This window comes from Pseudorca crassidens, chromosome 1, assembly GCF_039906515.1.
Source record: "Pseudorca crassidens isolate mPseCra1 chromosome 1, mPseCra1.hap1, whole genome shotgun sequence".
NCBI classification, from domain to species: Eukaryota; Metazoa; Chordata; class Mammalia; order Artiodactyla; family Delphinidae; genus Pseudorca; species Pseudorca crassidens.
The window spans coordinates 147,293,944-147,316,068 of NC_090296.1; the positions used below are offsets into that span (position 1 = coordinate 147,293,944).

General features: G+C 43.0%; 1 protein-coding gene across 3 annotated transcripts in view; it reads left to right on the top strand.

Annotated features, from left to right (window-relative positions):
• SH3GL3 (SH3 domain containing GRB2 like 3, endophilin A3) overlaps window positions 1-22,125 on the top strand; it is a 283,463-nt gene that overhangs the window by 108,044 nt on the left and 153,294 nt on the right. For all 3 annotated transcript variants that reach the window (XM_067698412.1, XM_067698402.1, XM_067698392.1), the window contains exon 3: window positions 1,963-2,077. The gene's annotated coding sequence lies outside the window, so the exon portion shown is untranslated. The remainder of the gene's footprint in view (window positions 1-1,962; window positions 2,078-22,125) is intronic.

Consider the following 22,125-nt stretch of genomic DNA (forward strand, 5'->3'; position numbering starts at 1 on the left):
TTATATATTCTAAATACAAGTCTTTCTTCAGATATATATGTATTGTGATTATTTTCCCCCAGCAGGTGGTTCTCCGTTTAATTTTCTCAATGGTGTCTTTTGATAAGCAGAATATTTTGATTTTGAGGCCATCCAGTTTATCAAAAATTTCTTGTATAAGAAAATTCTTATTTCTTATGTGTCTTTTATAAGGAATATCTGCCTATTCTCCTGGGTTTTTATCCTAGAAAATTTGTAGTCTTAGCTTTTATGTTTAAATCAATAATCCATCTCAAATTAATTTTTGTGTGTGGTGTGCAACAGGAGTCAAGGTTCATTTTTTTCCCACATGTTTATCTAATTGTTTCAGCTCCTACTTATTGAAAGAATTTCTTTTCCTCCATTGAATTGCCTTGGTGCCTTCATTGCAAATCAATTGTCTTTATATGTGTGGGCCTATTTCAGGACTCCATTCTCTGCCATTAACCTATTTATCTGTTCTACATTAATACCACATTCTTCTGATTACTGTGGCTTTAATAGTACATTTTGAAATCAGGTAGTGTGTGTCCTTAAGCTTCGTTCTGTTTCAAGATTCCTTTGACTGCTCTAGGTCCTTTGCATTGCCACATATAATTTATAATTAACTCATCTATTTCAACAAAAAATATCCTTTGGGAATTTGATTGGAATTAATCTACAGATTAATTTTGGGGAGAAGTAAACTCTTAATAATAATGTGTCTTCTAATGTTTGAACTTGGTGGACTTTGATTTAGACTTTGGCCCTTTGAATTTCTCTCTCACAAAGTATGTGTGCATATATGTATATGTATATATGTTGGACAGCTCTACTCAATAGAAATTTCTTTACTCTTCCTCCATTGAGCTGAGAATTTTAACGGCTAGCACCTACCTTCCTGGCTCAGAATCAGGGATATTATGTAGATAAACTGATTTTGGAAAGTTAGTGATAAGAATGACTAGGAGAGAGGTATGGATTCCTCTGTACTTGTTGGGAGAACAGGCTATGGTGGTCCATAGGTATGATGTTGGGAGAACAGGTATGATGGTCCAATGTGGCTCATGGCACTGGTGGGAAAGGGGTTAGAAATGGGAGGGGGGAGCATCTCAAGCTAAGATTAAGGAATTCTGCGGGAGAGATAAATTGTATAAATTTGGCTAAAGTGACTGGTATTCGAAGAAGCTGAGAGGAAAAAGTAGCCCCCTTAGGCAGATACATCCCATGTAAACATATCTTCCCCAAAGGAACATATGTCCCAATCAGGGCTCGGCTGGGTCTTTGGGTCTGAAAGATAAATAGTCTTTCACTTCTCAGGTCTTGTGTGAATATTTCACTATAGCAGAAAACATGACAACTATAACATAATATAAAAATAGCTACTATTTACTGGGCACTCATTCTGTGCCAGGCCCAATACTGCCATTTTACATATGTTTCATTTCTTACAACAACCTTTTGGGATAGATAACGTTAGCTATAGTTTATAGATGAAGAAGTGAAGGACTGGAATAGTGGAGTACACCAGCACCACATGGTTAGCAAATGGAAGAGATCTTGCTCTAACTCCCACACCTCCTGGTCTCTCTGCATAGCCCTGATCTGTATTCACTTTAAATCTCACAGCCTTAATGCTCCTGAGACCTCAGCATCCTGGGGGAAGCCCTGTTGATGTCTAATTTACCTTCTTGGCAACTTCTCTTCTCCATAAATCTAGACCAAGGCCAGGGTGAGCTTCTCTGTCAGATTCTGTCTCCTGTGCCTTAATTAGCCCAATGGAGATGGAACACCATGGCCATCAGGCCTGGAAATTAGACCTGGGGAAATCCCTGGTGGTGTTTAGGCCATTATTACTCAGCCTGGGCTTGCTTCTGGGCTTTTAAGTGCATTAGAGCACTTTGCATTGACTTGACTGGCTGCTCCGTGCTGGCTGACTTGTCAAATTACCTCTCATTTGTACAGCTCACCTGATGTTGTTGAAGCACTTTCCTGGCATTGGGAGCTGCTGGTCATCCTGAGGGATCTGGGGACTGAGCCTAGTTTTACAGATGGGGAAGCTGAGACCTGGCTGTATTGAGTAAGTGTGTATTTGGTCTCCTTCAAAAGCTTAATGTTTGCAACTGGAGTGATTTTTTTTTTTTTCATATGGCTGGTTCTAAAGTTTCAATATGGCAGTTTAATGAACCTCTGAGTGAGGCTTTGTTTGGGGTATCAAAGTGAAGCAGAGAGGGAGCTGATTCATTGTTGCATACAGGTCCTATAGATCACCCACAGGAATATCTTAGATTTGGGGGTTGACAGTTGTTGTCTCAGTTATCTGGATTCATGGACTGGTGGTCTAAAGTTACACAGCTGTCCGTGTATTCTAATGGGAACTGATTGACCCAGGGCTTCCCAAGGGTGACAGCAGAACCAAGACAGACCTGTGGTCTTGTGGTTTCACCTTAGATCCATGCTACCTCTCATAGCATTTACCATGTGTTAGGTTTGGAACTAGACAGACACTTGGGATGGGGCTGATTGGATGGAGTCTGAAGGGCATATACAACCAGGCACAAAGCAGAGTCTCCGGAAATGGTGGAGGCAAAATGAAACCCAACAGTCAGCAATTAGGGCCAGAGCCTCAGTTCCCCAAAGCACTAGCAGAGACACACTAAAAAATGGGAGTCAAAGCAGCCCACCCTGTGAGCTGGGTCTCATATTGGAGGTAGAGCCAAGGTTGGTGGGAATGCCTTGTCCTGAGCCAGTCTGCCAGGAGCAGTGACCTTATTTTAAGTCCCTACCCATTGGAGGAGGGGAGCCTGAGGACTTCCTGTCTCAAGTCTGTCATTCTGGGATATGGGAGTCATACTGAGCTTTCGAGTAGGGACAGTAGGAATGGGGAGCTTGGAAGTGTCAAGGTGAGGTGATGAGACAGGGGCTCATGGGCCAAACTTTCCAGACCTACTAAGTTGGGGAAATAGTGCTTCTGACTGCTGTTCCAGTATCAAGAATACCTTTCCATCTAGTCATGTCTATTTACCCCTCTCTGAAGGCACAGATCTCTACTTCAGTAAAGTTCTAAAAATTAAAGTACATAAAAATAATGGTGGGGAGTTATGAAAAGGCTCTTTCTTCAGTACTGGCCCTATGGTTGATCTGGTAGGAAGAGGTGGCTCTGGATGAGGGGAAGCTAAGTAATTTGTATTTTGAATAAGCCAACCAGGAGATTCAGAGGCAGATGGGGGACCATGGAAACATTTTAATAAACACTACCAAATCCCATTGGCACCCAACCTGGCCAGGGCCATATGCAGAAGGGAGTCTCTGGCATAGCAGCCTCTATCCAGGATCCTCAGACAGACTTGCTGCTGCGGCCCCAGGCCTGTTACCCAAGTTCCTTGCCTAGACATTGGCCCAGTCTTATGGTCCAGATTTTGTACTTTGGGTATCTGCCCATTGTTCCTCAAATTCTTAGCCTTGGTTCCTTTGACCCAACTCCCTGCCTACCCCCCTCCCCCCAACCCCCACCCCCTGCTTCACCATCACCTGTCCTGTTGCTCTCCTGGAACTTGACCACCTCTTGTCTTTTTTTTTTAATTAAAATTTTTTTTAAATTTTCAATTATTTTGGCCATGCCACGTGGCATGCGGGATCTTCCCTGACCAGGGATTGAACCCATGCCCCTTGCATTGGGAGCATGGAGTCTTAAGCACTGGACCACCAGGAAAGTCCAACCACCTGTCGTCGTCGTCTTGATCCATTCCCAGTCCTCTTCCCACGACTCCATCCTAGTGGGTGACTAGACAGCATGAGGTTTGGCTGCTACTTGTTACAAGTAAACCTTTGAAGTTGAGAAACTTCTAAAAGCCAGTGACCCAGGGAAGATAGGGCTTTTGTACACAATTTTCAATTGATGGTGGAACCTAGAAGCTGGAATTCTGTGAGGTTTCTTTGACTTTCTCTTTTGGGGTACACAGTGAGATTATGGTACCTTAAGAGATAAATAGTTTCAGAGAACCCGTCAGTTCTGTTTACTGATCTAAGACCCCCTAGATTAGGTATCATCTAAATGAGAAGTCCACATATTTAGGTGGACTCTACATCTCACACGAAGAGTTCTTAGAACTCAAAGGGCAGAGGCTGCCCCAGCAAAAGTTTTAAGTCCATGAAACTTGTTTCTTTCCCCTCACTTCCCTCTCAGAACTATTGTTTGAACTTTTCCACAATATCTAGGACTCTCTGCTCAATTCGTCTACAAAGAAAAAGAAAGGAAGCAACCAAGAAATTAATAGCATAACAATTAATTCAACATGTAACTGCTACCGGGAACATGTATGTTTTAAAAGAGGGTCCAGGGTCCTTCTGGATTTTCAGAGGCCACTGGTTCAAGTCTACCTCATCTGTCATGCAAGTGGCTCTCCTCAGGGCGATACTTTGGAAGGTCAGGGAGTGGGGAGCTTCAGATAGGAAGTCTGGCTTGCTTTAAATTAGCAAGACCAGTGGCAGTGGCAGGCAGAACCTTTGATCAATTGAGACTGCCTGAACCAATCATTCTATACCACCCTCCTGGCCTCAAGTGATTGGTCTATGGATGGAGACTTGACTCCTGTTGGACCAGTCGGAGCCCTTCCCTGGGGCACCAAACCTTCAGTAGCTATGTTTCAGGAAGCTGGGCTGAAAGAAGAAAGCCAACAATTGGGAGCATCCTGAAGACAGAAAGTGAGAGAATCTTCTGTGATTCTCTGAGCACAAACAGAGCTGCTTCAGGGCTCTATTAGTTTGCTAGGGCTGCTATAACAAAGTACCATAGACTAGGGGCTTAAACAACAGGAATTTATTTTCTCACAGTCCTGGAGGTTGAAAATCCAAGATCACGGTATCGGCAGGGTTGATTTCTTCTCAGGCCTCTCTCCTTGCTTTGTCGGTGGCTGTCTTCTCCCTGTGTCTTCCTTTTGTGCAATGCCTGTGTCCAAATTTCCTCTTCTTATAAGGACACCAGTCATATTGGATCAGGACCCACCCCCATGACTTCATTATAACCCAGTTACCTCTTTAAAGACCCTATCTCCAAACACAGTCGCATTCTGAGGTACTGGGGGTTAGGACTTCAACATATGAATTTTGGAGACAGATTTTTCCCACCCGTTCCTACACCCCAGCCTTTCTCTGGCACTCCAAAGGTTCAGTGGCTGCTACAAATAGTATCTTTTGTTCTTACTGTATTTCTACTTGGATAATGTTGGTATGTAGAATTTTTAGGGTCTGGCTATATTAGGTATTGAAGTTCATTTTTTGTGATATAAGTTGCAAATATTTTCTATCTGTCATCTATCTTTTTATTTGGCTCATTTAAAAAACCATACAATTGGGCTTCCCTGGTGGCGCAGCGGTTGAGAGTCCGCCTGCCGATGCAGGGGTCACGGGTTCGTGCCCCGGTGCGGGAAGATCCCACATGCCGCGGAGCGGCTAGGCCCGTGAGCCATGGCCGCTGAGCCTGCGCATCTGGAGCCCGTGCTTTGCAACGGGAGAGGCCACAACAGTGAGAGGCCCGCGTACCGCAAAAAAAAAAAAATTATTGCTTCTGGATATTGAGTGATAGTTGAGTTTTCTCTTGTGATAGAGATGAATATAAATAAGGTGGCAGAGAAGGTTAGGGAGATCGGTGTAGCTGGCATCTAAGAATACCAGATGGAGGGCAGACATGGCTGAAGCAAGTAAGCCTCTCTGGGGCCTCAATTTCCCTCCTCATGGGATAAATGCTCTCCCCTCATCCACCTCCCTATCCTCTAGCCCACACTAAGAATAACCTTTGGGAAAAATTAGCCTTAAACTTTCCAGTGCCTGTATTTTTTTCTACTCAGGAATGTATAGAAATCTGGGGTAAAAACCATGAACAAGAATATAGTTAACAACATGTCAAATCTTTCTAGTTTTCCATCCAAGAAAGAGTGGCCCAGAATATAGGTTGGACGGAGGGGTGTTGGAGAGGGAGGGGCGGGACCGGAACTGGAAAATCATTAGTCGTCCTCCTGCGTGCGTCCTGTCTGGGATTGTTAGATCTCAGTAAAACTGGAGGAGATGCACTGTTCTCTGAAGTAGGCTTGTCTTGGGGGAAATATTGATTCTGACCACAGCCATCCCTGTTTCAAAAGTTAGTTCATGTTTGAAAGAAGTGATTTAGTTGATAAAAGAAGATAAAAATAACTCTACTTGCTATGCCTTAGTACTCATGATAACTGTCCTTAAAAAAATAACTGGCTAGAGTTGCCGTGACCGCTGCTGCTTCTAAAATAACCCCTTGGGAGGGATCTGGACATTTATCCCAAGAGGCTGCCTGGTTTCTAAAACTCTTCCATAAGAGTAATGGCCTTTGAATAATGTCCACAACATTTGAGGTTAAAGCAGAATTTCAGAAACCACCCAAAGTCCTCCGAGGACAGGTAGGAAGTCAGTTGTGCTATTCTGTAGTGGCAGAAGTGGACTGATGGTCAAATTAGTGAAGCTTAAGCCTCAAAGACTCTAGCTTGTTGGGGGTCCCTTCCCAGGCTCAGCAGGTTCCCCTCCAGGACTAAGTGGAGAAAGCAGCCACCCCAGCACACCTCTGCTCGGCTGCGCTGCTCGAGCTGGGTGTCCGTCCTCTACATGTGCCCTGTCCCTTCCTCCTTCCCTGCTGGGAAGCCACCCCCGTGTCCCCCACTCAACAGCCAGTAGCACCCTAGGCCCTCACTCCAAGCTATTGAAGAGACCAGCAGTGCAGTTACAGAAGGGACTTTAACAAAAGCCTTTGAAGGTGGAGGCTACTCTTTCTGAACTATCAATACTAAAAAAATAGATTTCCATCAAGCATGCTAGAAGAAATACTGGATTACTTTTCTAGTCTTGCTGTAGAAAACAGTGTCACAAAATAAGTGTCATATGAGTAAGTATTCAAAGTCAAAAGTATGAAGCCAGAAAGGGTAAGAAAAATGTATAATAAGGTTATGTCGAGCAATTAATGGGTGATGATGATGGTGATGAAATAGGTCATTTTCCTGGATTGTGCCAGCCATCACTTTATGGCTTCTCAGTTCCTACCCACCCTTCTTTGCTCCGCTTTGTGATACTGGGCTGAGCCATGTAACCATTTCCCCACTGCCTGCTGGCATCATATCAAGCTTTGCCGGAGGAGGGTGCTGAAGGGACACTGGAGGACAAAGACGCTTCTCTTCTTTCTTCTGGATTTTCCTGCTTCTCTTCTGGCTTCTGGGGCTTTTGGCCACACCCCATGGTGCTTATCCCCATGCAAGTTTCAGGGCCACCCCAACGGGTGGCTTCAGCAGTTACTGCCAGCACCACAGCCAGCTCCTGGCACATCTCCCAGGCACCCAGCTGGAGGATTGCCAACAAATCTCGCCTGATGGGCAACTTTCCAGTGCGTTTCCCCTGCAGAAGCTTTTCAGCAAGTTCTGCTTGCACCCCAGAAGGGAGCTCCTGAGTAAGTTTAGTCCACAGCCTAGCAGGTGGCTTACTGCTTGTCAGACCTGGCCTGAGACACCTCAACGAACTTCTGCACGTCCACTGGGCCACAGCCATACCCTCTCCATCAAGGTCTGAATCTCAGCCCTGGGGGATGGGAGGGTGGGGAGCTCTTCCAAATTTGTTCCTTCCTTGGGTACTTTCAGTCCTATAGTTTATGGTTGCTCCGTTTATCTACTAGTCCTATATCCTCTAGAGTTCTGTTTACCCTTTAAGTTAATCCACTGTTACCAATAAATCTTTTTTTTTTTAACCAATGAATAATTCTTTGTATTAAACATTTCTTACATTCCAGTTACTTTGTGTATTCTGCCTCCAGCCTGGACCCTGACTAATATAGGTGTTTATTAGCTCTTAAATTTGAATTCATTAACATTTCTTTTTCCACTCTAAAAAGTATATTCACTTATAACTGATTTTGTGTTTGTTCTATGGTATTCTTTTTTAAGAGGGTCTACCAAATTACATAAGCTTCAGGCCCTGCAAAACTAGGCTAGCTGCTGTGAAGTTGGGAGGGACCCCAGGGACATCAGACTGTGCAGAGTGACTGCTGATCTGCCTGGGTGCCCAAGGTCATAGTTGGTGGCAGAAACTACAGGACATGGCTCTCAGGTGGGTCTTAGAGACCACAAGTCACATCACCTTGAACAAACATCCTGATATACTTACATTCTACCTCACACCACAAGCATGTGAGGTAGACACCACATGAGAAAAGTGGGGCCCAGAGTGGGAAGGGGCATGTCCAAGGTCACAGGGAAAGTCAGTGGTAGAGTCTGGGCCAGAACTTGGGTCTCCCAACTGCAAGAGCTCAGTGACCCTGTGAGGGATCAGGACGGGGCGGGGCAGAGATCAGAGTCTCTGAGGTCGACTGGACACTGTTTCTTCCATTTCAGCTAGTGACGGGCCAAGCCTCCCTCAGAGAAAAGCTAGAAAAACAGGACAAAATATAAAGTCTTTCTGAGGCCTCAGAGACCCAAAATAAGCAGTGAAAAAGGACAGTGCTAAGATCCGGGAGGCAAAGGAAAACCTAAAAGATCAACTTAGCATTTGACGCTGCTTTTCCCTGGGGGGTCTGCCTCTTCCAGAAGAGGCAGCAGAGAAGGAGGAAAGCTGAGCTGAGCGCTGGGCGCTTCCAAGGCAGGAAGGTCATTGCTGACACCTCCTTCCCCGCATTTGGTCCGTCACCACGTCTTGTCCCTTTTGCCCGAGGATGTTGCTGGAATCTGTTCACTCCTTGCTGCTTCCCCGAACCACCGTGGTTCAACCGGCCAGCGCCTCACGTCTGAAATGCTGCTTCCACACCAGTGCCCCTCCAATCTGTTCTCCACGCCAGAGCTCCTCCACAGATGCAGCCAATGTGATCAGGCCGCTCATCTGCTTCCTGCTTTATTAAAATTTCAATAATTTCTCATTATTTTTAGGATTCAGACCCAGATCTTTAACAGGACCTATAAGGCCCTGTGTAGTCTGATTCTAACTACTGCCCCAGCCTCTTCCACCCCATACTTCCTCTGCCTTGGCGGTCCAGCACCTTGATTTTCTTTCCGGTCTGTGCCCTCTCCTGCCACAGGGCCTTTGCTTATGCTCTTATTTCTGCCTGGAATGCTAATCTAATCTCTGTCCCTCAGATCTTGGATCTACTGCAGGAATGACATACTTGAAGTTTGGAAAAATGGGTCTTCTCTCTTATCTAACCAGTTTTCCATGGATATGTGAACTATGAAGATGAAACTAAGACACCAGCATCCACCTAGTACAGGGTATCTTGAGGGGCCTTAAAAGGAGAATACTCCCTATTGGAGTGAATTGTACCAGGCACTACAATATGAAAGATAGGAAATATATGAACCTGACCTTTCCCTTTCTCTAGAGAGGTCTGGTATTCTCTGGAAGCCAATGGTTGTTGCTCACAGAGTGACTCTTCCCCGCCCAGCGAATCTGATTTGTCTGAATCCTCCTCACCCCATCTAAATTTTCCAGACCCTATCAGGTTGTACATTGTAGGTAGAACAAAATGTTGCAGGGATTCTGATGGTACACCAACCATGGAATGTTAAGGGAGAAAACAAAGTGAATTAAACACTCCTAGCTTGTTGTTCAGCTCATGGGATCTGGTTCACTGTTAAGGGATTTAGAAAAAGTATGCGGATTGGGAGCAAACTTCATATTGGGCAAGGGTTTAGCTAATAAAACTTTATGAAAGTTACCCTTTTGGAGAACTTGAACTCGTGCCGGGACATTGCTGCCCAAACCATGGTCAACAAAATTCTTCTAGATTGTGCAGGCCAAGCAGGGTCCTCTAAGTTACCCTGAGAAACTACTGGGGGCTGAGCAGGGAGGCAGAGAAACTCGCAGGAGGAAACGGATGATCTCCTCAAACGTGCAAGGTGATCACGTATGTTCCTCAGGGATCGCACTAATTTGGTTTCATGAATTTGGGTATTTTCAGCATGTTCATGTCTGCACATTGAGCATCCCTAATAGAAAGGCAATTGGCCATGTGTCTTCGTTGCCCAAATCACTCTTAGGGAGATGGCAGAAAACACTTGAAATGGGAAAAGTAGGGCTTCAGGAATTCCTGAGGCAAGAGGAAATTGACACGGTGTGGGGGAAAGAACAGTGCCATCTCTGAGAACAACTATAATCGTTTCTAGGTGCCACATTTTCCATTCCATCCTAAAATTTGGGTGTCTACATCATTTGTCTCAGACTACTAGCAACTGTTATACATGTGAGAGAGGAGCATTCAACCAGCACCCCTGCTCCATTCACTCTTCATTTGGGACATCACAGTCTTGGGTCCTCAGAGGCACATGGGTCAGTGCCCCTCCCCCATAGTCATCTGCTCACAGCCCTGTGTGATCTAAGTCCGAGGGAACAGTCCACACAACCAACCATGTGAGTGGCTGGCCCAGCACTGTAGTTTTAATCAGAAGAGCTTTCTCCAGTGGTATTTCAATGATCATCTAGACTTTCATTTCCTCAGTTAAGAGCCTAATTCCAATTTCTACTTCACTGGCTTTTCCCCATGGATCAAATCTCCTATCTAAGCAGTACGTACTAAAGAATCTGTACTGTGGGGTTCACCCAGATTAGGTTACATTAGGTGCAATTGTATTAGCATGAACAATTCACTAAAGTTGAGGGATTACAGAACCCTCAATCTGGTCCTGAGCCTTCTTTTCAGCTTTCTCTTTCTGTGATCTATTTCCTTTTCTTCTTATTTTATTTTTTTCAAGCTTTATTGAGATATAACTGACATATAACATTGTGTAAGTTTAAGGTGTACAAAATGTTGATTTGATACATATATTCAATATATATTGCAAAATGATTACTGTCATAGTGTTAACTAACTTTTCATCACATCACATAATTACCATTACTTTTTTTGTGGTGAGGACATTTAAGATCTATTCTCTTAGCAACTTTAGTGTATAATACAGTATTATTAACTACAATCACCATGTTGTACATTAGATTCCCCAGAACTTAGTCATTTTATAACTGGAAGTTTGTACTTACTGACCAATATCTCTCTCATTTCCTCTACCCCCAGTCCCTAGTAACCACTTTTCTACTCTGTTTCTGTGAGTTCAGCGTTTTTTAGATTCTAAATATAAGTGATATCATACAGCATTTGTCTTTCTCTGTCTGACTTATTTCACTTAGCATAATGCCCTCAAGGTCCATCCATGCTGTTACAAATGGCAGGATTTCCTTCTTTCTCACGGTTGAATAATTTCCATTGAATGTACAGTTGTCCCTCAGTGTCCATGGGACTCCCTGCAGATATCAAAATCCAGATGCTCAAGTCCCTTATATAAAATGTCATAGTACAGTTGACCCTCTGTATGGCAGATGCGGAACCTGCGGATACGGAGAGCCAACTGTATATACCACACATTTTTAAATCTATTCATCTGTTGATGGATACTTGGGTTGTTTCCATATCTTGGCTGTTGTGAGAGTTCAGATATCTCTCCAAGATAATGATTTAACTTCCTTTGGCGTCTACTGAGAAGTGGGATTGCTGGATCATATGGTAGTTCTATCTTTAATTCCTTGAGGAACTTCTATACTGTTTTCCATAGTGGCTGCACCACTTTATGTTTCCACCAACTGTGTACAAGTGTTCCATATTCTCCACATCCTCACCAGCGTTTGTTTTCTCTTGACTTTTGATAATAGACACCCTAACAGGTGTGAGGTGATATTTCATTGTGGTTTTGATTTGCATTTCATGTATCTGTTGGCTGTTTGAATGTCTTCTTTGGAAAAGTGTCTACTCAGTTCCTCTGCCCATTTTTTTGATTGGGTTATTTGTTTTTGTTTTTACTATTGAATTGTTTTAGTTCCTTGTATATTTTGGATATTAATCTCTTATTGGATATGTCCTTTGCAAATATCTTCTCCCATTCTATAGGTTGTCTTCTGTAGGTTGTTGATAGTTTCCTTTGCTCTGCAGAAGCTTTTTAGTTTGTAGTCCCACTTGTTTATTTTTGATTTTGTTGCCTTTGCTTTAGGTGTTAAGTCCAAAATAAAAATATCATTGTCTAGATTGATGTCAAGGAGCTTACCGCCTGTTTTCTTCTAGGAGTTTTATTGTTTTATTATTGTTTTAGGTCTTATGTTCAAGTCTTAAATCCATTTGAGTTGATTTTTATGTATGGTATAAGATAGAGATCTTCATTTTTTTGCATGTGGATATCCAGTTTTCCCAGAACAATTTATTGAAGAGACTATCCTTTCCCCATTCTATATTCTTGGCTCTTTTGTCATAAATTAATTGACCATATAGGTGTGGGTTTATTTCTGGCTCTCTATTCTCTTCCATTGATCTATGTGTCTTTTTTGTTTGTTTGCCAATACCATATGGTTTTGATTATTGTAGCTTTGTAATATAGTTTGAAATTAGGAGGTGTGATGCTACCAGTTTTGTTTTTCTTTCTAAAGATTGCTTTGGCTATTTGGGGTCTTTTGTGGGTCCTTACACATTTCAGGATTGTTTTTTCTAGTTTTGTGAAAAATGTCATTGGGATTTTGATAGGGATTGCATTGAATCTGTGGAACATTTTGGGCACTTTGGGTTGTATGGACACTTAAACAATATTAATTCTCTACACTGAGAATTGTGAGACATTGATGAAAGAATTCAAAAGACAAATAATTGGGAAGATACTCTGTGCTCATGGATTGGAAGAATTAATATTATGTGTGTGTGTGTTTGTGTGTACACATGTAACTATCATTTATCCTTAAAAAGGAAGGAAATCCTGTCATTTGTGACAACATGGACAAACTTGGAGGGCATTATGCTGAGTGAAATTAGTCAGACAGAGAAAGATAAATACTGCATGGCATTACTTGTATGTGGACTCTGGGAAAAAAGTTTAACTCATGGAAACAGAGCAGAAAAGTGGTTGCAAGGGTTGGGAGGAATAGAGAGAGGTTGGTAAAAGGGCATAAACTTTCAGTTATAAGATGAATAAGGTTTGAGGATTTAATGTATATATGTCACGATGACTATAGGTTAGAACACTGTATTGTATAAATGAAATTTGCTAAGAAAATAGAACCTAAATGTTCTCATCAAAAAAAAAAGGTAAATGTGTGAGGTGATGGATAGATGTGTTAATTAACTCAGTGGGGAGGACCCTTTCACAATATATATGTATATCAAATCATCACATAGTACGCTTTAAGTAATCTTACAATTTTATTTGTCAGTTATGTCTCAATAAAGCTGAAAAAAATCATTGAAATATTTTTAAAAAGAAATAAAAAATTCACCATTATATTGACAAATAATAGTGTAGAAACTCACTAAATGATTCTAAGAAAAAAAATAAATCACTCTAGTTAGAAGGCTGATTAGGTAGAGCTGGATTGAGAAAAAGCCTGAGGAATGTGTGATTGGAGTTCCAGAAAAGGGGAAGGCAATAAAAATTTTTCAAGGAAAAATAGCCAAAAGTTTTCCAAATTTGTTTAAATATATAAACTCACACATCCAAGAAGCTCATTGTTATTGACTGAATGTTTGTGTACCCCACTCAGATTCACATGCTGAAGCCTTAACCCCCAACGTGATGGCATTTGGAGGTGGGGCCTTTGGAGGTAATTCAGTTTAGATTAGGTTATGAAGGTGGGAGTCCCCCATGATGAGATTAGTGCCATTATACAAAGAGGAAGAGAGATCAGAGCTCTCTCCCTCTCTGCCATGTGAGAATGGCAGCCTCTTGCAACCAGGAAGAAGGCTCTCCCCAGGAACCAAATCTGCCAGCACCTTGATCTTGGACTTCCCAATCTCTAGAACTGTGAGAAATAAATGTCTGTTATTGAAGCCATCCAGTCTATAGTATTTTGTTATAGAAGTCCAAGCTGACTAACACTCTTAGCAAACCCCAAGTAGAACAAACAGAGAAAACCACAGTAAGGAACATCAAAATCAAATTTCTGAAAATAAGAGATACAGAGAAAAAAACTTCACAAGACAGTTAGAAATTAAAGGAATGGTGCATACAAATGAACAAAGAGAAATATTGTAGACTACTGGTCAGAAGAGATGCAAGCCAGAAGACAATGGAATGGCATCTTTAAAGCACTGAAAGAAAACTGTAAACCTAGAATTTTATACCTAGTGAAAATATCTTTCAAAAATACCTTTGAAAATATCTTTCAAATGAAAGTGGAATAAGAACTTTTCCACACAAAAAAGCTGAGATATTCACTGCCAGTAGATCTGAGCAAAAAAAGGAAGTTATTTAGGCAGAAGGAAAATGACACCAAATTGATACTGAGATCTATACAAAAGAAAGAAGAGCCCTAGAAATGTTAAATATGTGAGTAAATATAAAATACATTTTTTAATTTGAAATTTTGTTTTAAAGATGATTGACCTTTTAAAGTAAATACAATAATAATGTATTGCGGTATTTATAACATACGTAGAATTTAAAAGTATGATAAAAATAACACAAAGGATAGGAGGGGGAAATAGAAGTATACTCTTTTAAGCTTCATGTATAATATGTATAATAAGTAAAATAGTGTAATTTTATTTGTAGGTAGACTATCATGTTAGAGGTGAATGTTATAACCCAAAAGCAACTACTAAAAAAAATACAACAAAGGGCTATAGTTAAAGCCAATAGTGGAAACAAAATGGAATCCCCCAAAGTACCTAATTAACACAAAAGAAAATAGGAAAAATGGAAAAGGGGAACAAAGAACAGATGGGAGAAATAGAAAACAAATAGCAAGATGGTAGATATAAACCCAACCATACTAATGATTACATTAAATGTAATGGTTTAAACATTCCAATTAAAAGTCAGAGATTGTCAGCTTGAATTAAAAAAAAACAACAACTATATGCTATCTACAAGAAACCTGCTTTAGGGCTTCCCTGGTGGCGCAGTGGTTGAGAATCCGCCTGCCGATACAGGGGACACAGGTTCGTGCCCCGGTTTGGGAAGATCCCACATGCCGCGGAGCGGCTGGGCCCGTGAGCCATGGCCGCTGAGCCTGCGCGTCTGGAGCCTGTGCTCCGCGGTGGGAGAGGCCACAACAGTGAGAGGTCCGCGTACCGCAAAAAAAAAAAAAAAAAAAAAGAAACCTGCTTTAAAATAAAGACATACATGGGTTAAAACTAAAGGATGAAAAAACTATACCATGCACACACTAATTAAGCCCCCCAGACGCCTACCTAGTCACTGCACCAGCACATGTGGAAGACCAGCTCCATTTTTTCCATGAATTCGCCGTCCCTCTAATTGCACCCCACAACGAAGGTGTACACACTAGTTTCTAGGCCACCTCTCCTAGCATCTCCTCTGGGAGGCCTGAATAGGAAGTGTCTTCTATGTTGCAAAATAAGGTGTGATCCCAGTCCTCATTTGACACATCCATTCCAAATTGGGTGCCTTTCCAATAGCTCTAGCACAGATATCATTGCTGCTTCTATGTAAATCTCTTTTCCCCTCCAAGCAACATTACCATTTGTGCTGGGGATACTTATACCCCTGGAAACCATTGTTCAGCTGCCAAAGCAGGAACCTCTTGACTAAGTTTTATGGAATTCAAACGGGCATAGGAGGCACTGCACCACAGTTTCGTAATCCCAGACATCTATGGCCTTTAGGTTGGAGGGAAGAATGAAGCAGCCCGTAAAGCAAATCAGCCTCACTGGTCAGCTGCTAGGCTGCTGTCCATGTTGTGGTCTCTTATCATCCCTCTCTCAGACTCTGAAGAAATCCACACATCTGCTGGTGATTAGGGGAGCAAAGGGGTGGTCTAATTCCCTCTCAACCCAGAGCACATGCACACCTAATTCTAAAGAATGTCCAACAAATTCCTTTTAGAAATGTAATTTAATTCTTACTAAAGCAGTACGTGTACATAATTTTAGAAGTCAAATGATAGTCCCTGCCTTACAGGAAAGGAAGCAGTCCTTTACCCCAGGCTTCCTGTACCTCAATTTTTGCTCCCCATCTCCACCACTCAGAATACATGCTTTTAAATCTTTCAGCCTTTTCTTCTCTTTCTCTCTTTTTAAACTTTGTTATTTCTATACAACATGCTTATATTACTAGTTGTGATTTTTTTTAATTTTAGAAGTCATCTATTGACCTCCTACTGTTAAAATACTATTATGTTTCCTAAACCACCATACATGCCCCTCCCCATCTTCCCAATTTATATAGTTTTATGTCAAATTAATCTTTTGTATTGTCATTATTATAATTATGCAAATATTGTTCACAGCTATACCATGTACTGGTATCATAATACCACTACTATGATTTTTTAAAAATATTTATTTATTTATTTTGGCTGTGCCGGGTCTTAGTTGTTGCACGCGGGATCTTCGTTGCGGCCTGTGGGCTTCTGTAGCTGCGGCATGAAGGCTTCTTAGATGCGGCATGCAGGCTTCTTAGTTGCAGCATGCAGGCTTCTTAGTTGCAGCATGTGGGATCTAGTTCCCCAACCAGGGATTGAACCCAGGCCCCCTGCATTGGGAGCGCAGAGTCTTACCCACTGGACCACCAGGAAAGTCCCTGTATTATGATTTTATTTCCCTTATTATATCATTTTAAATAATTGCCTTATTTTTTGTTCACTTAGTTTTATAGCACTTATTTATCATTGATTCAGCCCCAAACATTCTAGAAGAACTCTAACAGTCTTCCTGTGCAGTCAAACACACCAACTAATCTATCAGTTCCATGGTTTTCCCTTAGAGACAGCCCTCCTGGAGCCAGCATTCTCAGAACTGAGTGGGGGTGGGGTGGGGGAAGGAGGGCCTCACCCACTTTTACTTCTCCATTCCCGGTGTTTCTCTGGTCCAGCCTCTCTGGAGGATGAGTCTCCTGTTTTCTGCAAAGAGAGGCAGGGTCATTCCCGTGGCTTTGTGGCCTGGGCTTGGAATCTGGGGGCCCAGCTCCTCCTTTTTAGAGGTTTAAACCAGTTCTGCTTTCCGCCCTGCACTGCCAAACCCACCCTATTCTTTCTCTTTGAAGGTGCCTGTGCCTTGATTTCTGAAACTTTCCAGGCTTCTGTACTGGGAATCAGTTTTTCACCAGTTTCATCTCCTCTGCAGGCAGTCAGATTTTTGTTCTCAGAGCTCAGCTAAGGCAGCACCATTTATTCAACTGTTTTCAATTTCCCCAAATTTGGTTGACATCTCTAGTCTGTCATCTCTTCTCTTGTTCTCTTTCTAATTCTTTTAGTGTCCTTCTGTGTGATTTTGGGAAGAGGTGGAGATAAACATGTGTTATGTCTGCTTTGTTTAGCTGAAAACCTCCTTCAGTCAATTCTTAACTTATGTTCTAGTGATAGAATCAATCTGTTCGGAGTAAAAAGGGGTGGTAGCGATTCGTCTACCCAGTTCATGCCCATGTACCATTTAGGAGCAGTAGGCCATGGAGTTTTAAGGGACCTTTATGGACAATCATGTTTATTTGTCTTCTCAGTATATCTTCCATGCTTGACCTCAGTCTGTAATAACTACTCAGCGCATGAGCGGAAACAGTTTCCCTTGGAACTCTTCCTTGCCATCCCCAGTCCTTTTATTCCTCATATTCTCCCTAAAATGGCTGCTTTTGGCCATGACCTTGGGTGTGCATTGTCAGTCTGTGGATTAGTCCTTTGGAGTGGATTTCTCTCTTTTGCCCATTGCTGCAGACAGGGTGGAGGGAATCTCACATCCTGCTGGTTGGATGGAGAAAGGCCATTATGGTCATCTGGTCTCCAGGTGGATTATCTAAAATATATCAGATATCTTGTGCTGCTGGCATATCTCCTGTATTTTATTATCCTGAAGAGTGTCTGCCTTGAAGGAGAAAAACAAATACCGTATGCTAACACATATATATATGGAATCTAAAAAAAAAAAAAAAGGTTCTGAAGAACCTAGGGGCAGGACAGGAGTAAAGACACAGATGTAGAGAATGAACTTGAGGACATGGGGAGGCGGAAGGGTAAGCTAGGACGAAGTGAGAGAGTGGCATGGACATATATACACTACCAAATGTAAAATAGATAGCTAGTGGGAAGCAGCCGCATAGCACAGGGAGATCAGCTCGGTGCTTTGTGACCACCTGGAGGGGTGGGATGGGAGGGTGGGAGGGAGACGCAAGAGAGAGAGGATATGGGGATATATGTATACATATAGCTGATTCACGTTGTTATACAGCAGAAACTAACACAACATTGTAAAGCAATTATACTCCAACAAAGATGTTAAAAAAAAAAAGAGTGTCTACCTTCTTCCCAGACTCGGGTTATGTTATGAGCATGCTTTTCAATTATCTTGGCCTTGCAAGGCATGGGCTCTAGGAAAAGAGTGGAGGAGAGAAAAACCACAAATATATTTTAAATATGTTGGATGTATTAATTAGTATTTTGTGATGCCTAATCCTTTTATTTATTTATATAGCTTTAAAAACAAAGTGCAGTGGAGCTGAGTACACTGATGTTATATCTCTTGCCTCTTCATTCTAACCATCTGGGCAGGCCTCACTAATTTGGCATAAACCTTCTATATGTTATATAATTTGATTAATAATTCCCTATGGTGTACCAAGTTCTGTAAAACACATTTTTTTTTTTTTTTTTTTGTGGTACGCGGGCCTCTCACTGCCGTGGCCTCTCCCGTTGTGGAGCACAGGCTCCGAACGCGCAGGCCCAGCGGCCATGGCCCACGGGCCCAGGCGCTCCGCGGCATGTGGGATCCTCCCAGACCGGGGCACGAACCCATGTCCCCTGCAGCGGCAGGCGGACTCTCAACCACTGCGCCATCAGGGAAGCCCTGTAAAACACATTTTTAAAGAGTAAAGTGGAACTAAGACACTTCAAAGAGATAAATCTGATACCTTGGGTATAAATTCTGGGCATTTGTTAAATATGTACTATAAACATGAAAATAAAGTTGAAGTATCCTTAGAAGGAGTGGCTAAAAAATAGTTACTGATATGATCAAAAGTAGAGGAAGCAGAAAGATATCAAAATTTACCTAAAATATCTCCAAAAGAGTGGACAGGGGTGCCATGGGCAGTTGTGCAGGTTGTGTCCTGAAGAAGATGTCCAGTTGAGGAAGCAAGCTTACACTCCACTCCCCAGGTTGGGTGCCCATGGGAATGCATGGATGCTGTAGGGGCTAGAGACTACTTTATCATATGTGAACTAAAATAGATCATACAACTATGAATTTTGGGGAAATGTATCATTAAGGGAATGGATATTTTAGCTTTCAGGCAAATTGGGCTTCTCCAGAGCCCTCCAGCAGGTTAAACCCAGATTGGGTGGCACCTGGTACTTCCCTGCTAGACACTTTAGCTGGGTTTTATGGAGGACAGAAAGACCAGGCCTGGGCCTCCAACTCTCAGACTGTACAGCTGAAGCACCCAGTTTAAAGAGTTTAAAAGGTTCTAGGTTTTCAGAGAAACTTGAGCATTTCAGGCCTGAAATTAAATTATTTGCAAAAGCCCGAACATCTAAACTTCCAAAGCCACTTAAAATTAGGCCCCGCATATGTCTGGAAGTCAGGAAATATAAGACAAAAGTCAAAGGGTCAAGATTGTATAAAAGGTAAGCTCAGATCTCAGGGGATGATTCTACCAATGTCCTCGGGGGGGTGGGGAAGCAGCTCGGGCTCTTTTCCTGAAACTGAAGACCTTGCAAATGGGCTGGGGCCAAGTCTGGAACATCCAGCATTTGCTGCCTGTGAGGAGGGGATGCCCCCCTCCTGGAGGTGTGTGTCAGGGCCAGACTCCTGGGGAGTGAGCTACAGAGAGGTGAACAGGAGGTGGGGCTCCTTTCCCTCACCATCAGAGGGAAGCAGGGGAGGAAAACGTGGGTTCCCAGGATCACATTCAAGTGGGCAGGAGGGGGCTGGAGGGAGCTAACACCAGATGGACTCAATTTTCTATATAAAAATCAGGTGAGGTCGTTCAACAAGCATCAGTGGGGGGAGAGCAAAAGCAGAATGGAAAACAGAGAAGAGATGGGCTGTTTTTGAAGTTTCTAGCCTTAAATGTATTGCACGGGGGTGGCCAAGATTAGGTAATTGGTGATTTGTTTTGTTTTTAAGAAGCAATGGATCTGCAAAGGAGAAAATTCAGGGCATTTGTTCATTGTCATTGATTTAAGCATTATGATTCAATTCCTGTTTTTAAAATGGCTGTTCTATGTAGTGAAAATCTTTCAAAGTTATGAACTTCGTGTATTTTTGTGTGTGTGTGTGCATCTAGAGGAGTGCACATACTTTACGAGTACAGCTTAATGTATTTCAGCAAAGTGAACCCTCTCACGTACCCTGCACCCAGTCTGAGAAATGGAACATAAATAGCCCCCAGAAGCCTCCCTGGGACCCCTTCCAGCCCTGACTGCCCCTCCCACAGTTTACCAGGATCCTCACTTCTAACAACTTTGGTCAGTTTTGCCTAAAACTAATGAACTTAAACGTCAATCCATTCATGCTCTGCCAACCCACGGGCGAGATCTTAAGTCACTCATTTACTTCTCAAATTTTGTGGGGTGACAGAGTTCATTAGGTTCTGTACTAGTCAGTGTGTGTGTGTGTGTGTGTGTGTGTGTGTGTGTGTGTGTGCGCGCGCGCGCGCGCACACGCCTGTACAGAGATGGGCCAGACAAAGCTTCATCTTCCAGCAGCTTGCTTGAGGTAAGCTTCCAGCCCACGAAGAGGATGGGGGGCAGCGTGTGTGTCAGTACCCCTGATGGTCCTCCGTCACTTCGGCTGCATCAGCTCTGTTGTTCCCCGGCCTGGGTGGGCAGAGGGTGCATAAGGGTCAGGAGGAAGGAAAAGTCACGAGAATGGAATGGTGCTAACCAATACAATACATGCTTACTAAGCTGTGTTTTCCAGTTCAGAGTCTGGTTGGGAGGAGAATAAAGTCACAGCTTACTATAGAAATAAGGATCATGTTAGGGCACAAAAGAATCCAGCCTCTATGTAATACACCATATGACTGCCCTGGTCAGGGAAAAGCACCTTGAGGGGCCAGTGGTAGGGACAGACACCAGTCAGCTCACTCGACTCCAGCTTCTCCTAAGGCTGCCTGAGACTCTCCTTGGAAACCTACTCACAAGTTTCAAACGTCTGCTCCTACAGGACAAATGGATTCATCTCTGCTGGTCCAGCCCCCAGCACAAGGCCAGGTGCATAGCAAGTGCTCAATACGTGTGTGTTAACTGAATGAACTTTACTGAAGTGGACTTTAGGGCAAGGAGTATTTATACACATTAAAGTCCTGATTCTCTCCAGGCCAGTGGGTGGACTTCCGAGGCCTGAGTTTGAGAGATGGATCAATCACCTCTTGCTGGGGACGCGTTGTCTCTCTGAGCTTTGAATGAGAGACTGTACGTATCTCACAGGCTTGCCGTGAGAGTGCACAGGGGCATGTACCATATACACTGCGACTTTCTTCCCTTTGCACATCCAGGGGCCTGATATGGCCCAGGCCACAGAAGGTGGTTGCGGGCCCCTGGTTCCATGCTTCAGGGGTGAGGTCACATTCTACTGTTTGGACAAAATCAGTTTCAGAATCCAACACCCACTTGGGCCAAGGTGATGACAAATAATACCAGCCTCTGAAGTTTACCAGCAGAGTTGCTGAGCCACAGGAGAGAAAATGTTGCCCCCATGGCCAAGGGAAAGACATACCTGTAACTCAGTTGTTTTCCATCCATCCAGTTTGCTTAAACACAAGGAGCTGTTTATGGTGCATGCCCACTATTCATATAATGAGCGTGTGTTAAATAAGAAAAGCTGCCTCTGGGGTCTCTATAAGACTGTCATCTACAGCCTTGCTACTCAAAATGTGGTCCCTGGACCAGTGGCACTGGCATCACCTGGGAGCTTGTTAGATATGCAGAATCTTAGGCCTTGGGGCCTACTGCAGACCCAGGGAATCAGAGCCTGCATTCTAACTAGATACCCAGGGGATTCATGTAGACATTAAAGATTGAGAAGCACTGCTCTAGAGAGCTATGGAATCTCACATTTGACCATGCGTGAAGTTCTGCTGTTTCACTTTGAGGTCCCTCGCTGCCCCCTATAGACAGTAATCATAACAGCAATGAACCAACTTTAAAAATATTAAT